Source organism: Acomys russatus, chromosome X (genome assembly GCF_903995435.1).
Source record: "Acomys russatus chromosome X, mAcoRus1.1, whole genome shotgun sequence".
Taxonomy (NCBI): domain Eukaryota; kingdom Metazoa; phylum Chordata; class Mammalia; order Rodentia; family Muridae; genus Acomys; species Acomys russatus.
The window spans coordinates 53,809,907-53,834,156 of record NC_067169.1 but is presented as its reverse complement, the minus strand read 5'-3'; the positions used below and the strand labels follow the sequence as shown (position 1 = coordinate 53,834,156).

At 40.0% G+C, this 24,250-nt stretch overlaps 1 long non-coding RNA gene and 2 pseudogenes across 1 annotated transcript; 2 read left to right on the top strand and 1 right to left on the bottom strand.

The window, feature by feature from the left end:
- The window catches only part of LOC127185281 (nicotinamide phosphoribosyltransferase-like), a 36,778-nt pseudogene extending 35,428 nt beyond the window's left edge, over positions 1-1,350 (top strand).
- A 3,685-nt stretch (positions 1,351-5,035) lies between these two features.
- Positions 5,036-5,609, top strand: LOC127184550 (60S ribosomal protein L19-like; annotated as a pseudogene).
- A 3,974-nt stretch (positions 5,610-9,583) lies between these two features.
- On the bottom strand, positions 9,584-22,838 carry LOC127184553 (uncharacterized). The gene is made up of 3 exons (XR_007830160.1): positions 21,935-22,838; positions 9,812-9,968; positions 9,584-9,722 (listed from the first exon to the last, which is right to left on the bottom strand). It is a non-coding gene; the product is annotated as an uncharacterized LOC127184553 (long non-coding RNA).
- Between the last annotated feature and the right edge of the window lie 1,412 nt (positions 22,839-24,250).

The following is a 24,250-nucleotide window of genomic DNA, read 5'->3' as shown; positions in this document are numbered from 1 at the left end:
GCACTTGTGTGTATGTAATATATGTTCTTGTGCAGATTTGTGGATTTCTTTGTATTTTATGATATACTCTAGACAGATTGTTGGTTTATAGAATACTGTCCTTTCAATTTTCTCTTCCTCAATGTTTAGATGATCTCAAAATAGGAAACACTTTTAATCACATGCATGATAAATGCTAAAGAAAGCTTTTTAGGACCTTTTGGTAATAGATAGTAACTTCATCTGGTGTTTATCTTTTCACAACAGAACCAAGAAGTTTTAATATGTAACTATAGAGCACAGAAAACAGACTTGCACAAAATTACCATGACTCCTTTATGTTTATATTTAACTCATATTTTTGTACAAATGACATTTTGTATTATATATTTAAAATTTCAGTGATTTAACAGTCTCTTTTCAAAGTTTCATAATTCTTATAAGCACAGACCTTCATAAAATACTTGCAATTAAATTATATTGCCATTTGTACATTAACCAGCAAATCAAACATGACCGTAACAAAGTTGTGTTATTGAACACCGGGAAATTATGTCAGGACACATTCCCTATAGACTACTAACCTCACTGCCATTGGAGAATATGCATTAGCCAGTCTATGTTGAAGAGAATGATGGTTCTTACTCGAATGTCAAGGCATTGTACAGTTCTATATCTTGATCAACTGTATTATACTAGTGAAATGCCTAATTTAAAAGGCTGGTGGCTCTACTATGAACCTCAAGATTTTAAGAAGATAATGTTTTGATTCTGTTTTATCTTCATTAAGTTTCTTTTTAAAAATCGAATTGGATATTAATTTGCATGGATGTTATTTATTAATTTAAGAATAAACCCTTAGTAAATAATACTTAAACAAGTTCTTGATGTTACCCCATGACTCTTAAAAGATGAATCTTAATACACAGAGTTGGCTAAATCTAAAGCATTAAAAATATTTATAGCGATTTTCTGCTATATCCTCAGTGGGCCATTGCATTTGACTAGACACTAGTTTCTTCAAGGTGACCCATAACATTAGGTTAGTTCTAATTGACCAGCTGCCCTGCAGGCTGACTTTGGACTGTCCTCTTATTTTTAATTACATACTGTATAAGGCTACTTTCCAGCTCAGTAGCAGAAATTGAGAAGCTGTAATAAAGACTAAACACCCTGAAAGGCCTGGAATGTTCATTCTATGTCTTAAACACAAACACACAAGAGCTGGCTAGTTCTGTTTTAAGAAAAACAGCATGCCCTTCCATTTTAAGAGAGATGTTGGTTTTGCTGAGAGTGGAGGAAGTTAAATTTTATGGAGTTTATCTCTTGTTCCTTTTCATTTAAGAATTTGGTACTAGAAAGCTGATTTAGAGAAATTTTAATAACTTGCAATTAAAAGTAAAAAATTAAAAGCCATAAATCATCTAAAGAAGTTACATGAGAAATCATTTTATCACTAGACTAATCTAATGAGATGAATTATTCAATATTTTACAAGTGGATTTGGACAGAATAGTCATTTTAACAGGTGATACTAATCACCAAGGAAAACAGTATGCATTATTCACTTTTAGTAATCCTCAGCCTGTGGAGAATGTCCTGTCCCTTGGCTAGATCTGGGTTGGGGTTTGATGTTTACTGCACATATAGTCCTTGGCTGGTGCCATAGTTTGAGCAGGACCCCTGGGCCCAGATCCGCCCATCATAATGCTCTTCTTGTAGGTTTCTAGGACCCTCTGGATCCTTCTATTTCCCCATTCTCCCATGCTTCTCTCACCTAGAGTTCCAATAGGATGTCCTCTCGTCTGTCCCAGTTTCCTGGTAAGTGAAGGCTTTCGTGGGACATGCCCCTTGGGCTAGTATGCAGATATAAGTGAGTATATACCATTTGATTCTTTCTGCTTCTGGGTTAACTCACTCATTATGATCATTTCTAGTTCAATCCATTTATCCACAAATTTCAGAAATTCCTTGTTTTTAATAGCTGAGTAGTATTCCATAGTGTATATGTACCACAGTTTCTTTATCCAATCTACAGTTGAGTGGAGAGTGGGGACTGACTTTCACACGAACTCTGGTGCCCCATATTTGACCACATCCCCTGGATGGGGAGGCCTGGTGGCACTCATAGGAAGGGTAGCAGGCTACCAAGAAGAGACTTGATACCCTATGAGCACATACAGGGGGAGGAGGTCCCCCTTGGTCACAGTCATAGGGGAGGAGAGTAAGGGGAAAATGGGAGGAAGGGAGGAATGGGAGGATACAAGGGATAGGATAACTATTGAGATGTAATAGGAATAAATTAATTTAAAAAATTAAAAAATAAATTTTAAAAATTCACAGTTTAAAAAAGTAATCCTCAGCCTGTAATCCATGCTAAAATTATTATAAATTGACATTTTCAAAAATGTATCTTAATTGTGAAAGAAACAAACTTATATCTGACTTAACTTAAGGCCCATTCCATGAGATGGAATCCCTACCCTATACTGCTTAGATGGCCAAGAACCTATGACTAGATAGCCCAGGAACCTAGGGTTAAGCCAAATAATAATGGTATAAAACAGAAAAAATATGTGATCAGTGGCTCATAATGATATCCAGCTATACTCATAGATCAGCTCAGCCATCATCAGAGAAGCTTCCTCCTGCAGCAGACAGAAACAAGTACAGAGACCCACAGCCAGAAAGTGAGAGACCTTGGAACACCCAGCCCTAAATACAATGTTTCCATCAAATGCCTCTCCTCAGAGCTCAGGGAGCTTCTGGGAAGAGGAAATGGAAAGAATCTAAGAGCCAATGCCATTGCGGTGGTTTGAATAAGAATGATGCTCATAGGCCCATATATTTGAATGCTTAATTACCAGGGGGCATAGCACTGTTTTAACAGATTAGAAATATTAGGAGGTGTGGCCTTGTTGGAGAAGTGTATCACTAGAGGTGGGAATTGAGGTTTCAGAAACTCATACCAAGCTCAGTCTCTCTCTCTCTCTCTCTCTCTCTCTCTCTCTCTCTCTCTCTCTCTCTCTCTCTCCTCCCTCCCTCCCTCCCTGCTGATCAAAATGTAGCTCTTAGTTACTGTTCTAGAACCATGAGTGCTGTCAGAGTCCTTCTATGCCCCTTCCAGGATAGACTAAACCACCAAAACTGTAAGCAAGCCCAGAATTAAATTTTTTCTTTTATAAGTATTGTGATGGTCTTGGTATCTTCACAGCAATATAACAGTGACTAAGACAGAAGTTGGTAACAGGAGTAGGTTATTGCTGTGACTGGCTTGGCTTTGCTGTATACTGGTGAGATGTGGACTTTGTGACTTTGGATCAGGGGAAATTTAAAGACTACCTAGTAATGACCATGCCATGTGTTTATTAGTAATCACTTATATGAAGATTTATAATAAAAATGAGTAGGCTAGACAAAGAGAAATGTAAAAATGTACAGTTTGAGGAGAAAAGGGGGCATCAAGAAGTATAATGGAATCAAGTCCAGTGCTCAAGGAGATAAAAAAGTTTAATGAAAAGCCTGATGCTAAGTGGAATAAAGGGAGTGGTGACTTCAGGGAAATGCTTCATACACCTAAGCTTCTAACCTGTGTGAAAAGAATAAAAAAAGCTTAAAGAGTGAAGAAAACTGTCCACAACAGAAAAGTGACACAAATGTAATTGAGCAAGGGTACCAAGTTCCAGTCCCAGCAAGCAGCAGAACTTGGCAGTTTTGCCCATGTGGTCTGGGCTTTAAAGTCAAGGGTACAAGGAAGGGGTTACGGAATCTCCCTCCACAGCTAAAGAAAGCCACACTGAGGCTAGGCCTGTGTCAGTGGTGTACCTACATGGAAGCCCAGAGAGTCCATCATGCGATTCTGTGAAGTTTGTGAAGCTTAGATTGTATTGGAGACCCCAAGATGTTGGAGATGCCAGAGACATGATATACCTTGACAAAGAGTTGCTAACTGGGTGTGAGACTAGCTCAGTAGAGAGAACTGTATTACAGTCAAGAAAGACATTCTTCACCAGGGATATTCAAGTTAGTCCTGCCTTCCCGATACCTGCTACACTAGGAATATCCAGGGACAACCAGATGGCTAAAGACTAGCATAAGAACACATCAACAAGAGTCAGGGCAATACGGCACCTTCAGAGCACAGCTACCCTACTACAACAAGCATTAAATATTTTCACACAACCGAACCACAAGGAAATTACATTAAATCCAATCTTATAAAGATGATAGAGGCCTTTAAAGAGGAAATGAATGAATCCCTTAAAGAAATACAGAAAAATATAATAAAACATATGAAGGAAATGAATAAAATTGTTCAAGACCTGAAAATTGAAATAGAAACAATAAAGAAAGCACAAAAAGAGAGATTCCTGGAGATGGAAAACCTAGGGAAGAGAACAGCAACTACAGATGCACGTATCACCAAGGAATACAAGAGCTACAGTAGAATATCTCAGACATAAAAGATACAGTTGAAGAAATTAAAACATCAGTCAAAGAAATGTTAAATCTAAAAATTTTCTGACAAGAAACATCCAGGAAATCTGGGACAGTATGAAAAGACCAAACCTAAGAATAATGGGAATAGAAAAAGGAGAAGAGTTCTAGGTCAAAGGTGTAGAAAAATACTTTCAACAAAATTATAGAAGAAAAATTTCCTAACCCTTAAGGAAATAGAGGCAGTTATCAAAAGTTGCCCAGCCCCTCCAAAAGTCCAGTGCCAGATGGTTTTAGTGCAGAATTCTACCAGATAGTCAAAGAAATGCTAATACTAATATTCTTCAAACTATTCCACAAAATAGAAACAGAAGGAACATTACCAAACACAATCTATGAGGCCATGGTCACCTTGATATGTAAACCACACAAAAACTCAACAAAGAAAGACAATTTCAGGCCAATCTCCCTTATGAACACTGATGCAAAATTATTCAACAAAATACTTGCAAATCAAATCCAAGAATTCATCAAAAACATCGTGCACCATGATCAAGTAAGCCTCATCCCAGAAACGCAGGGGTGGTTCAATACATGAAAATTCATCAATGTGGTAGCCATGAGTATGCTCAGGGTACAGAAGAAGCTTGCCTCTAGTTTTCTCCACTGGTTGGACCCCAATGAGTCCAACGAAATCACCAATGCCAACTCCTGTCAGCAAATCAGGAAGCTGATAAAAGATGGACTAGTCATCTGGAAACCTGTGACTGTTCATTCCCAGGCTTGATGCTAGAAAAATACCTTGGCTCTACATAAGGGCAGGCATATAGGCATAGGGAAGCAGAAGTGTACTGCCAACACCCACAGGCCTGAGAAGGTGACCTGGATGAGAAGGATGAGGATCCTGTGCCTCCTCAGGAGATATCTTGAATCTAAGAAGATTGACCGCCATATGTCCCACACCTTGTACCTGAAGGTCAAAGGGAATGTGTTAAAAAAACAAGTGGCTCCTCATGGAGCACATACACAAGCTGAAGGTGGACAAGGCCCGCAAGAAGCTCCTAGCTGACCAGGCTGAGGCTCGCAGGTCTAAGACCAAGGAAGCACACAAGTACCAGGAGGAGCAGCGCCTCCAGGCCAAGAAGGAGAAGATCATCAAGACACTGTCCAAAGAGGAAAAGATCAAGAAATGAAGATTCCCTTTTGTCTGTACATAGTGGCCTGGCTATGGCCTCACGTGGATCAGTCATTAAAATAAAACAAACCTTGGTCTGTTGTCCTCTTTATGAAGAAAAAGAAAAAGAAAAAGGAAATCCATAAATGTAATCTACCATATAAACAAATTGAAAGAAAATAACCCCACATGAACACTTCATTAGATGGTGAAAAGCCTTTGACAAAATCCTATGCTCCTTCATGATAAAAGTCTTGGAGAGATCTGGGATACAAGGCACACAATAAAGGCAATATACAGCAAGCCAATAGCCAACACCAAATTAAATGGAGAGAAACTTAAAGCAATTCCACTAAAATCAGGGACAAGAAAATGTTGTCTACTCTCTCTATATCTACTCAATATAGTAGTTGAGGTTTTAGTCAGAGCAATAATACAACTAAAGAAGATCAAGGGAATACAAATTGGAAAGGAAGAAGCAAAAAAAATGTCTTGATTTGCAGATGATATGATATTCTACATCAGTGACTCTAAAAATTCAACCAGGGAACGTCTAAAGCTGATTAACATCTTCAGCAAAGTGGCTAGATACAATATTAACTAAAAAAACAAAACAAAGCAGTAGTTGTCCTATCTACAAATAACAAATTATCTGAGTAAGAAATCAGAGAAACAACACCCTTCACAATAGCCACAGATAATATAAAATATTTTGATGTTCCTCTAACCAAGCAAGTGGAAGACACTTGTATGACAAGAACTTTGAGTCTCTGAAGAAAGAAATTGAGGAAGGTATCAGAAGATGAAAAAATCTCCCGTGCTCACAGATCAGTAGGAGTAACATAATAAAAATTTCCATCTTACCAAAAGCAATCCACAGATTCAACAAATCCCTATTAAAATTCCAACACAATTCTTTATAGACCCTGAAGGAGTAATAGTCAATTTCATATGGAAAAACAAGACACCCTAGATAGTTATAACCATCTTGTATAATAAAAGAATTTCAGAAGATATCACCTCACTGATTTCAAGCTGTACTACAGAAAATAGTAATGAAAACTGCATGCTACTGGCATACAGACTGGTTGTTCAATGTAATCAAATCAAAGACTTAGAAGTAAACCCACACACATAGGACACTTAATTTTTGATAAAGAAGATAAAACTAAACAATAGAAAACAGAAAGTATCTTTAACACATGGTGCTGGTCTAACTGGATATTTGCATGTAGAAGAATGCAAGTAGATCCATATTTATCACCATGCACAAAACTAAAGTTCAAGTGGATTAAAGACCTCAACATAAATCCAGATACACTAAATCTGTTAGAAGAAAAAGTGGGGAAGAGCTTTGAACTCCGGCAGAGGAGACAACTTCTTAAACAGAACGCCAACAGCTCAGGCTCTAAGGTCAACAATTAATAAATGGGACCTTGTGAAACTGAAAAACTTTTGTAAGGCAAAGAACACTGTCAACAGAACAAAGGACTACCTACAGCCTGGGAAAAAATCTTCACTAACCCTACATATGACAGAGGGCTAATATCCAAAATATTTAAGGAACTCAAGTAACTAGAAATCTACATACCAAATAACCCCAATTAAAATGGGGGTACAGATCTAAACAGAGAATTCTAAACAGAGGAATCTCTAATGGATGAGAAACACTTAAAAATGTTCAACATCCTTAGTCATCAGTGAAATCCAAATCAAACTACTTCAAGATTCCACCTTTACATCTATCAGAATGACTAGGATAAAAAACCGAGGTGATGACACATGTTGGCAAGGATGTAGATCAAGGGAAACACTCCTCCATTGCTGGTCAATGTGCAAACTTGTACAGCCACTATGGCAAACAATATTTCAGGTTCTCAAAAAATTGGGAATTTGTCTACCTCAAGACCCAACTACACCACTCCTGGGCATATACCCAAAGCACACTACATCGTACCATCAGGACTCTTGCTCAACTATGTTCATAGAAGCTTTAATATTCATAATACCCAGAAACTAGAAACAACTGAGATGTCCCTCAACTGAAGAATAGAAAAAGAAAATGTAGCTGTTAAAAATGACATCATGAAATTTTCAAGCAAATGGATGGAACTGAAAAAAATCATTCTGAGTGAGGTAGCCCAGACCTAGAAAGACAAACATGGTATGCATTCACTTATAAATGAATATTCTCTGTAAAGTAAAAGACAATCATGCTACAGTTCACAGACCCAGAAAGGCTAGGTAACAAGGAGGGCTCAAGTGGGGATGCATGGGTCTCTCTGGGAGGGGAAAATAGAATAAATTTTGTGGGTTGACTGAGGTTAGATGGGAATGGGAATAGGAGGGATCAGGTTGTAAGATGGTGGGAAAGAGTACTGGAAGAGACACCTGGAGTTGGGGGCTATTTTTGCGCAATGTAGTAACCTAGCACAGTGGAAACTCCCTGGAATCTATGAGAGTGATCCTATCAAAGATTCCTAGTAATGAGAGATACCAAGCCTGAACTGGTCATCTCCTATAACCAGGCAAGGCTTCTAGTGGTGGGACTTCAACCCACCACAAGTAAGGAAGGGGATTAAAGACACCTGAAGAACACAGTTCACAGAATCAATTAACATGGCCCACTAGGCCCTCACAGAAACTGAACTGCTAATCAGGAAGCCTGTTAGGGTCTGAGCTAGGTCCTCTGCATATATTTTACAATTGTGTAGCTGGATGTTCTTTGAGGACTCTAAGCAGTGGCAATGAGGGTATTTCTGACTCTTTTGCCTGCTTTTGGGACCCTTTTCCTCCTACTGGGTTGCCTTGTCCAGCCTTAATATGAGGATAGGTGCCTAGGCATATTGGTAGGCCATGTTTAGTTGCTATTACTGGGAGGCCTGCTCTCTTCTGAAGGGAAACAGAAGAAGTGGATTGGGGGAGAAGGAAAGTAGGAGGGGGATGCTGGAAGGAGTGGAGGGAGGGGAAACTGTAGTTGGGATGTAATGAATGAGAGAAGATTTTTTTAAAGGCCAGAAAATAAACTCCCCATGTTCTGTCTTAGTGTAATGCCTCAAGTATAAAGAAAAACAGAGTGTTGAAAGCAGAAAGAGAAAAAACACAAGTTACAAATAAAGGAAAAATCCATCAAAGAACAGCTAATTTCTCAGTGGAAACTTTGAAAGCCAGAAAAGCCTGGAGCAATGCATTCTCCCAAGTTCTAAAAGACTGAAGATGGCAACAGAGATTGCTATACCCAGCACAAATATCTGCTGTTGTTTCAAGAGAAAGAAAAACTGAACATAGTATAAGCAACCTATAAAAATTCATGACTACCAAACCAAGCCTAAAGAGAGTACTAGAAGCCCAACACAGCTCCTCCAACAAAGCCAAATCTCTTTGATTAGGTTTATTACAAAATATTTTATTTTCTGAGAGTATTGTGGATAGGAGTGTGTCCACAATCTCTTTCTCTACATTTTTGTTGGTGTATAGAATGACTACTGATTTTATAAGATTATACTTGTAAACTGCCACTTTGCTAAACTGTCGATCATTGAAGCTGCCTTTGTTCAAGAAACGAATGACCTCTACAATGAAAACTTCCAATCTCTGAAGAATGGCATTGAGGGAGACACTAGAAAATGGAAAAACTCCCCATCCACATGGATTAGTAGAGTCAATATTGTGAAAATGATCATTCTTGCAAAAAAGAAACACAATCTAGGAAAGAAAAACAACATACTCTTTAAGAAAGAACATAAATAGAATTAGCCTGATAGCATGCTCATTATTAAAATCCATAACTTTTGTGAGGACCATGCCCAGCTCAGGAGGGCATTTGCACCATAGCTACAGGTCTAGGGAACAGTCTTCAGTCCTTGCCACTGCACTCCCTTTTCTATGCTTCTGGAATAGGCTGAAATCAGATCTCCCTCTCATACTACAGAAGAATAGGATAAAAATGTGCTGACATTTTCCTTAAAAGAAAAAGTTGAACATACACATACAGAAAAGAGGGCAAAGGGCTTCAATATTTTGGCTCATCATTTTCTGCCTGTAGAATAAGAGGTCATTCTTTGATCATGAACATGATGCCAACTCTTCAGGTGACACAGGCTTTCCACAACAGGATAATATAGGAAGCAAACTCAGAAAAAAGTAAGAGGTAGAAAAAATAGTTATTCAGTATCAAGTCAGTTTCCTTCCCAGCTATACACCTACTAACTGCACACTTACCTATGTCTTGATCTGAGGATAGACATCACTGTAGTTTTTCAACCCCTCTTTCTCAAAGTTATTTTCAGTTCTCTTAGTCTCTTTCCATGATCAAATCCACATCTTCAAAGTTAAAATAGTCTCACAGTTCTCTCGACATGATAAGCAAAATGATGAGCTGGAGGAAATAAATGATATCTTTACTACAGAGTCAATATATGTATTTATTTCCCAGGATTGCTTTCATGAAGTACCCTAAGCCATAAAGATACTTATTTACAAACAAGTCTGGATACTAGAATTCCAAAATCAAAGCTTCAACAAGGCCATGCTTTGGCAAAATTTGTCCTTGCTTCACCCAGCTCCTGACTTTTCTTTAGTTTCAATTTTATTTATTTATTTTAAAGTTTTGTTGTTATTTTATTATTTTATGTGTATGGGCATTTTTCCTATATTATGTTTTGCACAACTTGCATACCTGGTGCCTAAAGAGACCAAAGAGGATGTCAGATCACCTGGAACTAGGGTTATAGGTGGTTATGAGCTACCATGTGGTTTCTGGAAATAGAACCAACATCTTCTGGAAGAGAAGCCAGTGCTCTTAAATACTGAACCACCTCTCTAGCCGTAAATGCTACTTGGTTTTGTTTTTAACAGTCTTTAGTGCTCCTTGGAGTAGTTTTAGAGAAATAGTTATTCAACTCTGTTTATTAAGTCACAGCCAGATTGCTTTGCAAGAGATTCTTAAAGTTGGGAAGTGACATTTGAAAGGAACATTGGGGAGATCCAAGATGGTGGCACCGAACGCACATGGTATCTGATCTGCAGGACAGAGACTAGGGACTGGGCTGGGAGCTACAGATCACAAGACCTGGAGAGCCCTAGGTGAGAGGGGTCCGCACAGTGCAGAGCACTGGTGGGTCCAGCCTTGGGCCATCCAACTGGCCCACGGAGGACCAGTTCCCATTCCCCAGAGTCTGGATCTGTACCCGTCTGTGAGCTGCAGCTGTGCTGTATAACATGGACTCGGTATCTAGGACTGAACGTGGGCAGTGAAGCACCAGAGTTTGGAGCTGCTGGCCTGGGGAAAACTCAGGAACACAGGTGGATCTGACCTCAGACGCCCCCGCCCCGCCCGGCCAGTGCACAGAAAGCCCCAGAGGCCAGAGACGATGCAGGTACAATATCCAAAGCCCAGGGCACCCTACCATGCGTGCCTTACCTGTGCTCTTTCTCTCTCCCTCTCTGACTGATCTGTGGGCCACACAGAAACAGCATCAGTGCCTGCTGGCCCAGGTGGAGCCGAGAGTGTGAATCTGGGATAGATCTTACCTCAGATCATGCCGCCAGTCTACGGAGGGACCCAGGGCCCACACAGGGGCCCAGGCTGCTGTGGACACGTTTTCCAGCTACAGCTCCATAGCCGCACTCTAGAGTTGACTGATGTAAGGTGGCATGGTCTGAATGGGGTGGAAACCTAGCCAGCTGCCACAGCCCAGCAGGGGCTCCCATGCTCTAGGGAGGGACTGAACCGGCTTGAGGGCATATAATGGCAGAAACCTAGCCAGCTTCCTCAACCCAGGGAGCCATTCCCGTAAGCTCAGGTGGAGACTAACCAGCTGCTACATCCCAGTGGGAGTTCCCACATGCTCAGACAAGACTGAACCAGTCTGAAGCTTAGCTAACCACCACAAGACAGAGGGCAGTATCTGCTCTCAGGCAGAACCAAACCTAGGCTCCACACCCTGGATGGATCAGGCAGAAGCCTTAGCCAACTGCCACAAGCCAGCAGGGGTTCCAGCATGCTAGGGTGGACTAAGCCTGGGCCCCCAAATCCCCAGTTCCTGAGGGCAGGGTTTTCAAAGCCCAGCCAAAGGCAGGATAACCAGCTTTATCTACACTACCTCAAACTGATCCTTGGGCTGCAGAGCACTAGCACCGGCAGTGGGGTGCTTATCCAGTGGGGTGCCCAGGGTGTTGAGCAAAGTCCCTTGGGCTGAAACCAGGTCACCTGCCTGATCCAGGGAAGGATTCCCTAATACCCACAGGTGAGGGCCCTGGACCTATAGACATTCACCAACGAACTGCTCTCAACGACCAGTGAAGGACACCAGAAAACTACCTCCCAATATTTGAGACAGCAAGATGACTAAAGGCCAGCATAAAAAACACAAACAACAAAACAAAACAATATGGCAACTCCAGATCCCAGCTATTCCAAAGAATTCAACTATGAGAACTCAAACACAAATGAAGCACAAGAAAATGACCTCAAATCCTTAGTAATGAAGATGCTAATGGAGGAAATGAATAAAATACATAAACAAATGCAGGAAGATGCACCCAAATAGATTGAAGACATTAAAGAGGCCTATAGAGAGGCACTGGAAGAAATTAAGAAAAATACAATCAGATGAAGAAAATCAATAAAATAGTTCAAGATCCGAAGATGAAAATGGAAACAATGATAAACGTATAGACAGAAGAAAGCTGGGAATGAGGGAACTTAGAGAAGGAAGCAGGAATTGCAGAGGTAAACTTCTCTAAATGAATTCAAGAGATGGAGGAAAGAATTTCGAGAGTAGAAGATACAATCGTAGAACTTGATGCAACCATCAAAGAAAATGTTAAATCTGAAAAATTCCTGACTCAAAACACCCAAGAAATCCAGCACAATAGGCATTGACAAAAGAGAAGATGCCCAGCTCCAAGGCCCAGAAAATATTTTCAACAAAATCATAGAAGAAAAATTCTCCAATTTAAGGAAGGAGATGCATATAAACATACAAGAGGCTCACACAACACCAAATAGAATATACCAGAAAAGAAAATTCTCCTTCCACATAATAATCAAAGCACAAAATGTACAGAACAAAGAAAAAATATTAAAAGTGGCAAGGGAAAAAGGCCAAGTAACATATAATGGCAAACCTATCAGAATTACACACAACTTCTCAGCAGAGACCATAAAATCCAGAAGGGCCTGAGCAGAGGTCCTGCAAACACTAAGAGACGACAGACGCCAGTCCAGACTACTATACCCATCAAAACTTTCAATAACCATTGATGGAGAAAACAAGATATTCCATGACAAAAAATTCAAACAGTACCTGTCCACAAATCCAGCCCTACAAAGTTACTAGAAGGAAAACTCCAACTCAATGTGACAAACTACAACCACTGTTGCAAAATATAACCATACAAACACTCTACTGCAACCAACATCAAAATCAAGGGACTTAACAGTCACTGGTCACTAATATCTCTCAACATCAATGGTCTTAATTGTCTAATAAAAAGACACAGTCTAACTGAATGGATGCAAAATAAGACCCAACATTCTTCTGCATTAAGAAACACATCTCAGCCACAAGGATAGACATTACCTCAGGGTAAAAGGCTGGAAAAAATATTCCAAGTAAATGGTCACAAGAAGCAAGCTGGTGTAGCCATTTTAATATCTAGTAAAATAGACTTTCAACAATAATTAATCAAAAGAGATGAGGAAGGACTCTTCATCCTCATCAAAGGTAAAGTCAACCAAGATGACATCACAATTCTGAACATCTATGCTCCCAATACAATAGCACCCACATTTGTAAAAGAAATATTAACAAAGCTTAAACCATACATTGATCCCCACACATTAATAGTGGGAGACTTCAACACCCCACTTTCACCAAAGGATAGGTCAATGAAACAGAAACTAAACCAAGAAATAGTGACACTAACCAACATCATGAATCAAATGTATCTAACAGATATCTACAGAAATTTTCACCTAAACACAAAAGATTATACCTTCTTCTCAGCACCTTGTGGAACCTTCTCCAAAATTGATCATCTAGTAGGTCACAAAGCATGCCTCAACAGATACAAGAAGATTGAAATAATATCTTGTATCATATAAGATCACCATGGTCTTAGGCTGGACTTTAACAACAACAGAAAAAACAAAAAGCCTACACATACATGGAAACTAAACAACTCTCCACTTAATGATACCTGGGTCAGGGAAGAAATAAAGAAAGAAATTAAGGACTTCCCATACACCAATTTCTGGGACACATTGAAAGCAGTGCTGAGAGGAAAATTCATAGCACTAAGCACCTTCATAAAGAAATTCGAAACATCTCATATAGGCAACTTAATGACACATCTGGAAGCCCTACCAAAAAAAAAAAAAAAAAAAAAAAAAAAAAAAAAAAAGAAGGAGAAGAAGAAGAAGAAGAAGAAGAAGAAGAAGAAGAAGAAGAAGAAACACCCGAGGAGTAGACTGCTGGAAATAATCAAACTCTGGGCTGAAATCAATAAATTAGAAACGAAGAGAACAATTCAAAGAATCAACAAAACTAAGATCTGGTTCTTTGATAAAATCAACAAGATAGACAAACTGTTAGCCAAACTAACTAAAAGGCAGAGAGACACTATCCAAATCAACAAAATGAGATATGAAAACAGAGACATAACAACAGACACTGAAGAAATACAAAGAATCATAAGGTCCTACTTCAAAGGCTTATATGCTACAAAATATGAAAATCTAAGGGAAATGGACAATTGTCTTTATCAATTCCATTTGCCAAAGTTGAATCAAGATCAGATAAACAAATTAAATAGTTCTATTTCTCCTATAGAAATAGAAGCAGTCTGGGCTAGAGAGATGACTCAGTCATTAAAGGCTAGGCTCACAACCAAAACTATAAGAAATAGAAGCAGTCATTAAAACAGCCCAGGGCCAGATGGTCTCAGCCCAGAATTCTATCAGACCTTCAAAGAAGAGCTAATACAGACACTCTTCAAGCTACTCCACAAAATAGAAATGGATGGAACATTAACAAACTCATTCTATGAGGCCACAGTCACTTTGATACCTAACCTCACAAAGACCTAACTAAGAAAGAGAATTTCAGACCAATTTATCTTATGAACATTGATGCAAAAATGCTCAATAAAATATTCACAAACCGAATCCAAGAATACATCAAAGATATCATTACCTATGACCAAGTAGGCTTCATTCCAGGTATGAAGGGTTGGTTTAATAAATGGAAATCCATCAAAGTAATCCACCATATAAACAAACTGGAAGAAAAAAAAAGCCACATGATCATCTCCTTAGATGCCGAAAAAGCATTTGCCAAAATCCATCATACATTCATGTTTAAAGTTTTGGAGATATCAGGGATACAAGGCACATACCTAAACATAATAAAGGCTATATACAGCAAGCCAATAGCCAACATCAAATTAAATGGAGACAAACTCAAGGAAATTACTTTAAAATCAGGGATCAGACAAGGTTGTCCACTTTCTCCATATCTCTTCAATATAGTTCTTGAAGTTCTAGCCAGAGCAATAAGACAACAAAAGGAGATCAAGGGTATCCAAATGGGAAAGGAGGAAGTTAAATTATCCCTGTTCACAGATGATATGATAGTGTACAAAATGACCCCCAAAATTCCACCAGAGAACTCCTACAGCTGATAAACACCTTCAGCAAAGTGGCTGGATACAAAATTAACTTTAAAAAGTCAGTAGCCTCCCTGTATACAAAGGACAATCATGCTGAGAAAGAAACAAGGGAAACTACACCCTTCACTATAGCCACAAGCAATATAAAGTATCTAGGAGTAACTCTAATCAAGCAAGTGAAAGACTTGTTTGAAAAAAAAAAACTTCAAATATCTGAAGAAGGAGGTTGGAGATGACATCAGAAGATGGAAAGATCTCCCTTGTTCGTGCATTGGGAGAATTAACATAGTAAAAATGGCCATCTTACCAAAAGCAATTTACTGATTCAATGCAATCCCTGTCAAAATACCTACACAATTTTTAAAGACATTGAAAGATCAGCTCTTAACTTCATATGAAAAAACAAAAAATGCAGAATATCTAAAACAATCCTGTAAAATAAGAGATTCTCCAGAGGAATCTCTATACCTCATCTCAATCTGTACTATAGAGCAACAGTAATTAAAACAGCATGGTACTGGCATAGCAATAGGCTGGTTGATGAATGGAATTGAATCAAAAACCCAGAAATAAATCCACACACATATGGTCACTTGATTTTTGACAAAGAAGCCAAATCTATTCAATGGAAAAAGGATAGCATCTTCAACAAATGGTGCTGCTGGTCTAACTGGAGGTCTATATGTAGAAAAATGCAAGTAGACCCATATTTATCACCCTTCACAAAATTCAAGTCCAAGTGGACTAAAGACCTCAACATAAAACCAGGGACACTAAATATGTTAGAAGAAAAAGTGGAGAAGAGTCTAGAACCCATTGGCACAGGAGACAACTTTCTGAACAGAACACCAACAGCCCAGGCTCTAAGAGCAACAATTAATAAATGGGACCTCAGGAGGCTGAGAAGCTTCCGTAAGGGAGAAGACACAGTCAACAGAACAAAGCAACAGCCTACAGACTGGGAAAAGATCTTCCTCAACCCTACATCTGACAAAGGACTAATATCCAAAATATATAAAGAGCTCAAGAAAATTAACTCCACCAAACCAAATAACCCAATTAAGAAATGGGGTTCAGAGCTAAACAGAGAATTCTCAACAAAGGAATATCAAATGGCTGAGAAACACTTAAACACTCAATGTCCTTAGTCATCAGAGAAATTAAAATCAAAACTATTGTGAGAGAGTCCATCTTACACACATCATAATGGCTAAGATAAAAAACTCAAGTGACAACACATGCTGGTAAGAATCTGGAGAAAGGAGAACACTCCTTCATTGCTAGTAGGAGTGCAAACTTGTACAAATACTTTGGAAATCAATCTGGCGCTTTCTCAGAAAACTGGGAATAGGGCTACCTCAAGACCGAGCTATTCCATTATTTGGAATATACCTAAAAGATGTTCCACCACAAAACAAGGACATATGTGCAACCATGTTCATAGCAGCCTTATTCATAATAGTCAGAACCTGGAAACAATGCAAATGTTCCTTAGTCCCAGAATGGATAAAGAAACTGTGGTACATTTACACTATGGAATACTACTCAGCTATTAAAAACAAGAAAATCCTGAAATTTGTGGACAAATGGATGGAACTAGAAATGATCATCCTGAGTGAGTTAACCCAGACACAGAAAGATACAGATGGTATATACTCACTTATAATTGGACACTGCCCAACAGAGATGTCCTATGAAAGTCTTCACTTAGCAGGAGATTGGGATAGTTACTGGGACTTCCTATTGGGACTTCAGGTGAGAGAGGTAAGGAAGAAGTGGGAAATAGAAGGATCTAGAGGGCCCTAGAAACCTACAAGAAGACCATTAAGGTTGGCAGATCTGGACCCAGGGTGCTCTTCTCAAACTACTGTACCAACCAACGACACAATGCATGCACTGAACCTAGAACCCCTATCCAGATCTAGCCAATGGACAGCACATTCTCTACAGTTGTGTGGAGAGTGGGGACTGATAGTGACATGAACTCTGGTGTCCCCTATTTGACCACTTCCCCTTGGTGGGGAGGGAGGCCTCGTGGCACTCAGAGAAAGGGGAAGCAGGCTATTGGGATGAGACCTGATAGACTGTGATCATATGGTGGGGGAAGAGGTCCTCTTTGGTCTCAGACCTAGGAGAGGGGGAATAGGGTGAAAGAGAGAGGGAGGGGGATGGGAAGATACAAGTGAGAAGATAACAAATGAGACATAATCTGAATTAATTACTTGAATAAAAAGATAAAAAAGAAAGGAACATTGGACTCAGCCTCAAACACAGCTTGGGTGAAATGGAGTTCATAGCTAAGGCACATGTTGAGGTATATCCACAGATGGGAAATGACTAGGAAGAAACATGGGTAATACAGGTGATTACTGCTAAACCTCTCTAACATGTTTCTCATTTAAAAAGAACAGGGCAGGATTCTCAGATGTCACCTAAGTTATGGTAGAGGAAGAAGAACCTAATCTGATGTTGAGGATGACTAGACACTGCAAAGTGGAGAGGAGTTGATAACCTGACTTAGCAAGGGTTCTTTGTTAACCTTACATTTCTAGATGAACCTAAGAAAGGTACAGGAGCCTAGATAAAGTTTGATTAAACAGAGAACCTTTGTTTCTGATTTTGTTCAAGAAATGAAGAGATCATATTGGTATAGGTCTGAAATCCCAGCTATTTCAGAGGATGAGGATCACAAGTTCAAAGACTGTCTTTGCTATGAACTGAGTTCAAGGCCAGCCAGCCTGAGGAACTTAGTGAGACTCTGCCACCCCGAAAGAATTAAAAGGTTGGGTATATGGATTAGTTATAGAGTGGTTTACTTGGCCTGTGGATGGTCCCTGGGTTTGAGCCCCAGCACTGAAAAAAATTAAAAATTAAGAAGAGACATTCTTTTCTCCTTTGAACAATTTAAGTCAGCTTTCTCATTTGATCAGCTTTTATTAGAAACTGGACGAATCATGCATTAAGGCTTAGTAGTAGGGAATCTCTGCTGGGTGATGCCCATGGTCAAACATTTTATAAAAGAAATTTCTATGAAGATGAAGAAAACAAAGATTATTGCTGTGCTGGGAAAGTCAGGTAACATTTCTCAGCATTAGGCTTAAGTATGGCAGTTCTAACCTCACAGATTTCCTGCCTAGCAGTTTGAATATCTCTGATGATTCTGATAATGTTCTGTCTCTGAGTGTTCTGATAATGTAATTCATAACCTGGCCATCAAGACCACCACTCCATGGAGGACAGGGTGGTATTGATGAGGAACACCTTACCATGTCTTTCTCATAGGTACCACAACCCAAGTGATGTGGGAGCATGTCTACTGGAAGCCTTCCTCCTTCACACAGACAAAACTATGAGCCCAGACACGGTATTTTCATACGCAGTGTGGAACCCTGTTTCCTCCTTTGCTGCATTTTAGAGACTCAGATCCATAACTCGGAGTGTTTCTCTATGCTTTTCCTCACCAGGAGCCTTCATGACACATTTCATAAAGCCATTTCCTGGTCTTAAGTTTGCTTAAGTGTTGTTCTGCAGTGTCTGAGTCATCCTCATTCCCATCTGCCACACTGCCCAAAGGCTGGACATGGTTGCCATGGTGATCTCTCCAGTACAGGGTTCTGAGGCTAGGTCTTTGGCCCCACATGCTGCATTATTCTGCTCAGGCTTCATGAGCACACTTCAAGGGGTTTTTAGAGACCAGGTGCAATGAAAACATTGGGAGAAGCTTAAAAATAAATCAGCTATTGCAGAGTTATTTGATTAAAAAATATGACTCACTTTCTCATTGAAAACAGAAGCTGTTTGTTCAAAAGTAATGGAGGGATACCAGCCCTGCTTCCACTGCAAGATAAGCTCTAGAAGTCCAGGATATATACTCTGGTCTGTGTGGGCAAAAGAAAGGGTCATGGCAGCAAGGGCTCAGACTAGGTAAGTTGCCTTGGTAAATCTCACAGGAACACAGAGAACAGACAGACTGATTGGGAGCCTTCTACAGTGTTCCAGAATCCTAGGGCTGTGCAAATATATATGTGGCATTGCCAGCATGGAAGTTCATAGTATATCATCATATGATAAGGGCCTCTGCAGCTCCAGAACAAGCCTTGGGGGATCTGTAGGGTTGCAGAAGAGAAAGAACAGGACTAAGAACTGGGAAGGAGTCTGGCTCCAGGCACAAATACTGCATGTAGTGTTTCAGACTGAAACATTCCACAGGGGTTCCCAGGGTTGTTCTGCTATGCACTGCAGTTAGCAGTCCTTTTGCTCACATCCTCAGCCCAGGTGCCTACCTCCTCTTGAGGCCTCTATTTAGTGGACAACTGGACAACTTCAGGGTTCATATTTTCATGGTATTATCTTTGTGGACCTCCTGGTAATGATATCATTTCCATGTGTTGAGTCATCTGATACTAGTCCCAAACACTTTGCCAGGGAAAAAGGGTGGTTAGAGTGGACCTCAATGTAGAACCATTCATGTGAAGAATTGCCCTCAACTACAGAGTAGACGCTCTGAAATTCTCTGCCAGCAAATGCCCTACTAAACAAAAATTCACCTAAACATCATACTTTGCAGAAGCATCATCCATTTGATCTCAGAAATTTTCTGAATCTTAGAAAAGAAGGTGATAGTCAAGGAACTATGAGGACAGGGGAATCTCTGAATGTTTAAGACTGACCAGGCATCCCTAGAAGAAGGAAGGGTGGGTGCTACTTAGCCCTGCGATTACCTAGAAACCTGGGGCCTGTCTATAAGCTTCACATTCTGACTATAGGCAAGGGGTTATATATGTGGCCTATCCCTTGGTTGGCTCACAAATTTTATGTCTAGTAATTCCTGGCTAGAAGAGAAGGCAGGATCTCCAAATAGGCAGCTCTAGACCTTGTCATCATCATTATCAACAAGCTGGATTTATGTTGCATTTACACCTCCACAAGATTTTGGGAAGTATTTCAGGATTTGAAGAAGTCTGAGACATACAGGACATATGAGCAAATGGGACAAAGGGGGTACTAGGTAAGGGGACATAAAGGGAAAGGAGGCTACCTAAATTACTCTTCTAGTGTTATGACAAAAACAAACAAAACATGACCAGAGCAACCTATAAAATAAGCATCTAATTGGACTTACACTTTGAGAGGGTTATAGTCCACAGTGATAGAGCAAAGGCATGGCATGAGCAACTCACATTTTAAACCACAAGTAGGAGGAAGAGAGACACACTAGAAATCACATGGGTTTTTGAAACCTAGAAACCTGCCGGCCACACCTCCTAATCCTTTCCAAACAGTTCCACCAGCTGAAAAAAACAAGGATTGATACATATGAGGATATGGGGGCCATTCTTACTCAAACCACTACAGATGCCTTGGGTGAACACTGAAGAAACTGAAATTTAGGAGTAGAGGAATGGGTTCCTAGAAAAAGAGGAAAATAGATAGGATTACGATCTTGGAGAATCATTAGGATCTTGGGATTAAGGTGAGCAAAGATCCTGCAGAGCTTTCTGGACAGAGTAGCAATGGATTCAGGGACTCACATTGGGGCTACACACTGGTGGTCCTTTCAGGAGACCAACAGAGGTGTCACTCCAGTGATATTGCTGTTTGATATACAGGTAAAGCATATAGATGAATTATGGACTTAAGCAATCATATTCTAGTTTGTTTCCTGTTGCTGTGACAAACACTATGACTAAAAGTAATTTGGGAGGAGGTTTATTTGGTTTACAGGTTACACAGTCCATCATCAAGGCAAGAAACCAAGGCAGGAACTCACGGAAGAAACCAGGAGGCAAGAACGGAAGCAGAAACCAGGGAGGAATGTTGTGAATGGCTTGCTTCTTCAGCTTGCTCAGCTACCATTCTTACCTAACCCAGGACCACTTAACCAATGCTGGCAGCATTCAAAGTGGGCTAAGGCCTCCCACATCAACCAGCAATATAGAAAATAGCCCACAGACATGCCCATTAACAATTTCTCAGTTGAGGTTTTTCCTTTTAAGGTGACTCTAATTTGTGTCAAATTGACAGGACCTGATTAGCACACTTGCCATTATGTCAATTTGACACAAAACACATCACCATTACACCGTAGCCTTTCGTTGCTTGCTTGTCCTGAAAATCTCATGTTAATATCACAATGTAAGAAGGATAGCAGGCTACCAAGAAGAGGCTTGATACCCTACGAGCATATACAGGGGGAGGAGGTCCCCCTCATACACAGTCATAGGGGAGGGGAATAGGGTGAAAGCGGGAGGGAGGGAGGAAGAGGAGGATACAAGGGATGGGATAACAACTGAGATGTAATATGAATAAATTAATAAAACATTTAAAAAAGAAAAATATCACAATGTAAACACAGTATCACTTTAAAAGCTCCACAGTCTTTTAAAACACAACACTTTAAAAGTACAAGTTCTCTTTAAAAATCTGAAGTATTATAACTGTGGGCCTATGTAAAACAAAAAATAAGTTATGTATTTCTCTACCAACAAAGGGAAGAACCAGGGACTAAGAACAATCATACATAAGCAAAATCAAACTCCAGTAATACAGCTATGAAATCCAGTAACTCTATTTCTGACATCTGGAACTCACTCACAATATTCTGGACTCTAAAAGTAGGAGTTGGGCAGTCCTACCTCTCCAGCTCTACCATGTGCAGAGATAGCTCACCTGTGACTTTCTTTGGTAGTTGTCCTAGGGTCCCGGAATCTCCAGTATTCCAGGGTATTCACTGCAACCGAAGCAAACCTTTCACCAGTGGCCTTCTCCAGTGCCAAGTCTCAGCTGCTGTTCATCATGGCTCATTTGTGCTTCAAAACTAGTACCACATAGGAGACTCTTGACACATTCTCAGACATGATTTCCAGTCTGAGATGCAGCTTTAGCCCCCTCTGGACCACATCTCTGTGTGCTGACCCTGGGGGAACATTTCTCAGGTGACTGCACCCCAGTGATGCTGGTCTCTTATTAATTGCAACAGCTTTTTCAACCCCACCTAACAAGTATCGAGTGTCACAGTAAAGCAAACATTTCGCTTCAATGGGGCTGGGCTCTTGCTAATCACAGCTGATTCTTTAGCTACAGCTGAGGTCCAGAAACCACAGGTTTTTAATTCAAATGTATCACACAAATGTTCCATGAATAGTCTTTGAGGGACTCACAAACTTCCATCTGACATTTCTAATCACTTCTCCCCATCTCTCCGTATGTATGGATATGGATATATACATATTCATATTCCTATGCCTTTTGTAATCTCCATTCCACTAGAGAACCCTGACTAATACAGAAGGATTAGGAGGTAAGGTCTTGTTAGAAGGGTGTCACTGGGGGAAGGTAGGGCTTTGAGTTTCAAAAGCCATGCCAGTCCCAGTCTTCTCTCTGCCATGTGCTTGTGGATCAGATGAAAGCTCCTAGCTACTTCTCTAGTGCCATGCCTGCTTGTCCCCTGCCATGCTCCATGCCATGATGGTCATGGACTCATCCTCTGAAGCTGTATGCAGGCTTCCAATTAAATACTTTCTTTTATAAGTTACCTCATCACAGCAATAGAACAGTAACTAAGACAGGTGCTAACCTAGTATATGTGAGGCCCTGGGTTCAAAAATCCCCAGTAACACACACACACACACACACACACACACACACACACACAGACGGAGAGAGTGAGTGAGAGAGAGAGAGAGAGAGAGAGAGAGAGAGAGAGCAGATGGAGAGCCGACGCAGGAGGGAGAGAGAGAGAGGAATGGAGAGATGAGGGCGATGAAGAGAGAGACTGAATGGATGGCGGAGAGAGAGAGAGAGAGAGAGAGAGAGAACAAAATCTGAATTAGCTGACCATAAAGTTAACAGAACATAGCTTCACAATTAAGAAAAAAAGCTTCCAGTGCTCCCTCTTCCCTTTTGGAGGTGCTTTTCCTATGAAATAACTGAAATTTACTTCTGTGTTCAGATTATCCAGTGTCACTACTGGACATGTAAACTGAATCAGAGCCTGCTACCATGCACATCTCAATTGGAAAAGTCAAGCCCACCATTAGAAATTTTGTTGCCTAAAATTAAAACTTAAGATTATATACTAATGATATTTGAAGTTGGGAATAATTCCTTCCCCTCTTTGGCACTCACCTTTTTATATACTTCCCATTGTGGCTACCTTTGACAGCTGGCCTTGGGAGATGATAAGGGTTTACTAAAAAGATGGCTGATTTTGGATAGCTAACGTCAGGAAGAAACTTAGGTTCCTGCTGGTTCTTCAATTTGGAATCACATGCTCCATCACATTTGCCACTGCATGACAGAAACAAATTGGTTCAGAGGCAAGCTGGTGAAAAAGGAAAGACCTTGTTAGTAAGAGCTAGCTCTGCTGAAGAAAGCAACCATAGACACCTTTTAGGTTTATTCAGGACAGTTTGCAACATGAACAGGCACAGACAAGTGAGGAATTTATGGAAAAATGACATGACCTCTTGAGCACAAGATGTTTTTGAGTTCAGCAAATTTTAAGACGAAAGATCATTACTTCCTGGGTTTATTCTTGTAACTGACTAGTTTACATACTGACCATTTTTGTCATATTAGAAAAGCAGTAGCTCTTAACCTTCCTGATGCTACAACCATTTAAAACACTTCCTTGTGTTGTTATTTTCATTGCTATTTCATAACTGTAACTTTGCTACTGTTATGAGTCACTATGTAGATTTCTATGTTTTCCAAAGGTCTTAGGCCACTGAGCTAAGGGGACAGTTGTTCTTAGATCTGCTTGCTAATCATCAAATCTATGGCAATAAAAGCATACATATTCATCTGATTAATATAGATAACTAGGGTCAGGGGAGGCTAAATGAAGAGTCATCAATGCTGAGCTTCCACACCATATTGGGAAATAGCTTGGCACAATACTAAGGGCTTCAATATATACCCAGGATAGAAATCAACAACTCTATATACAAGTGCCCTCCAAAGCCAAGTTAAACTACACATCCA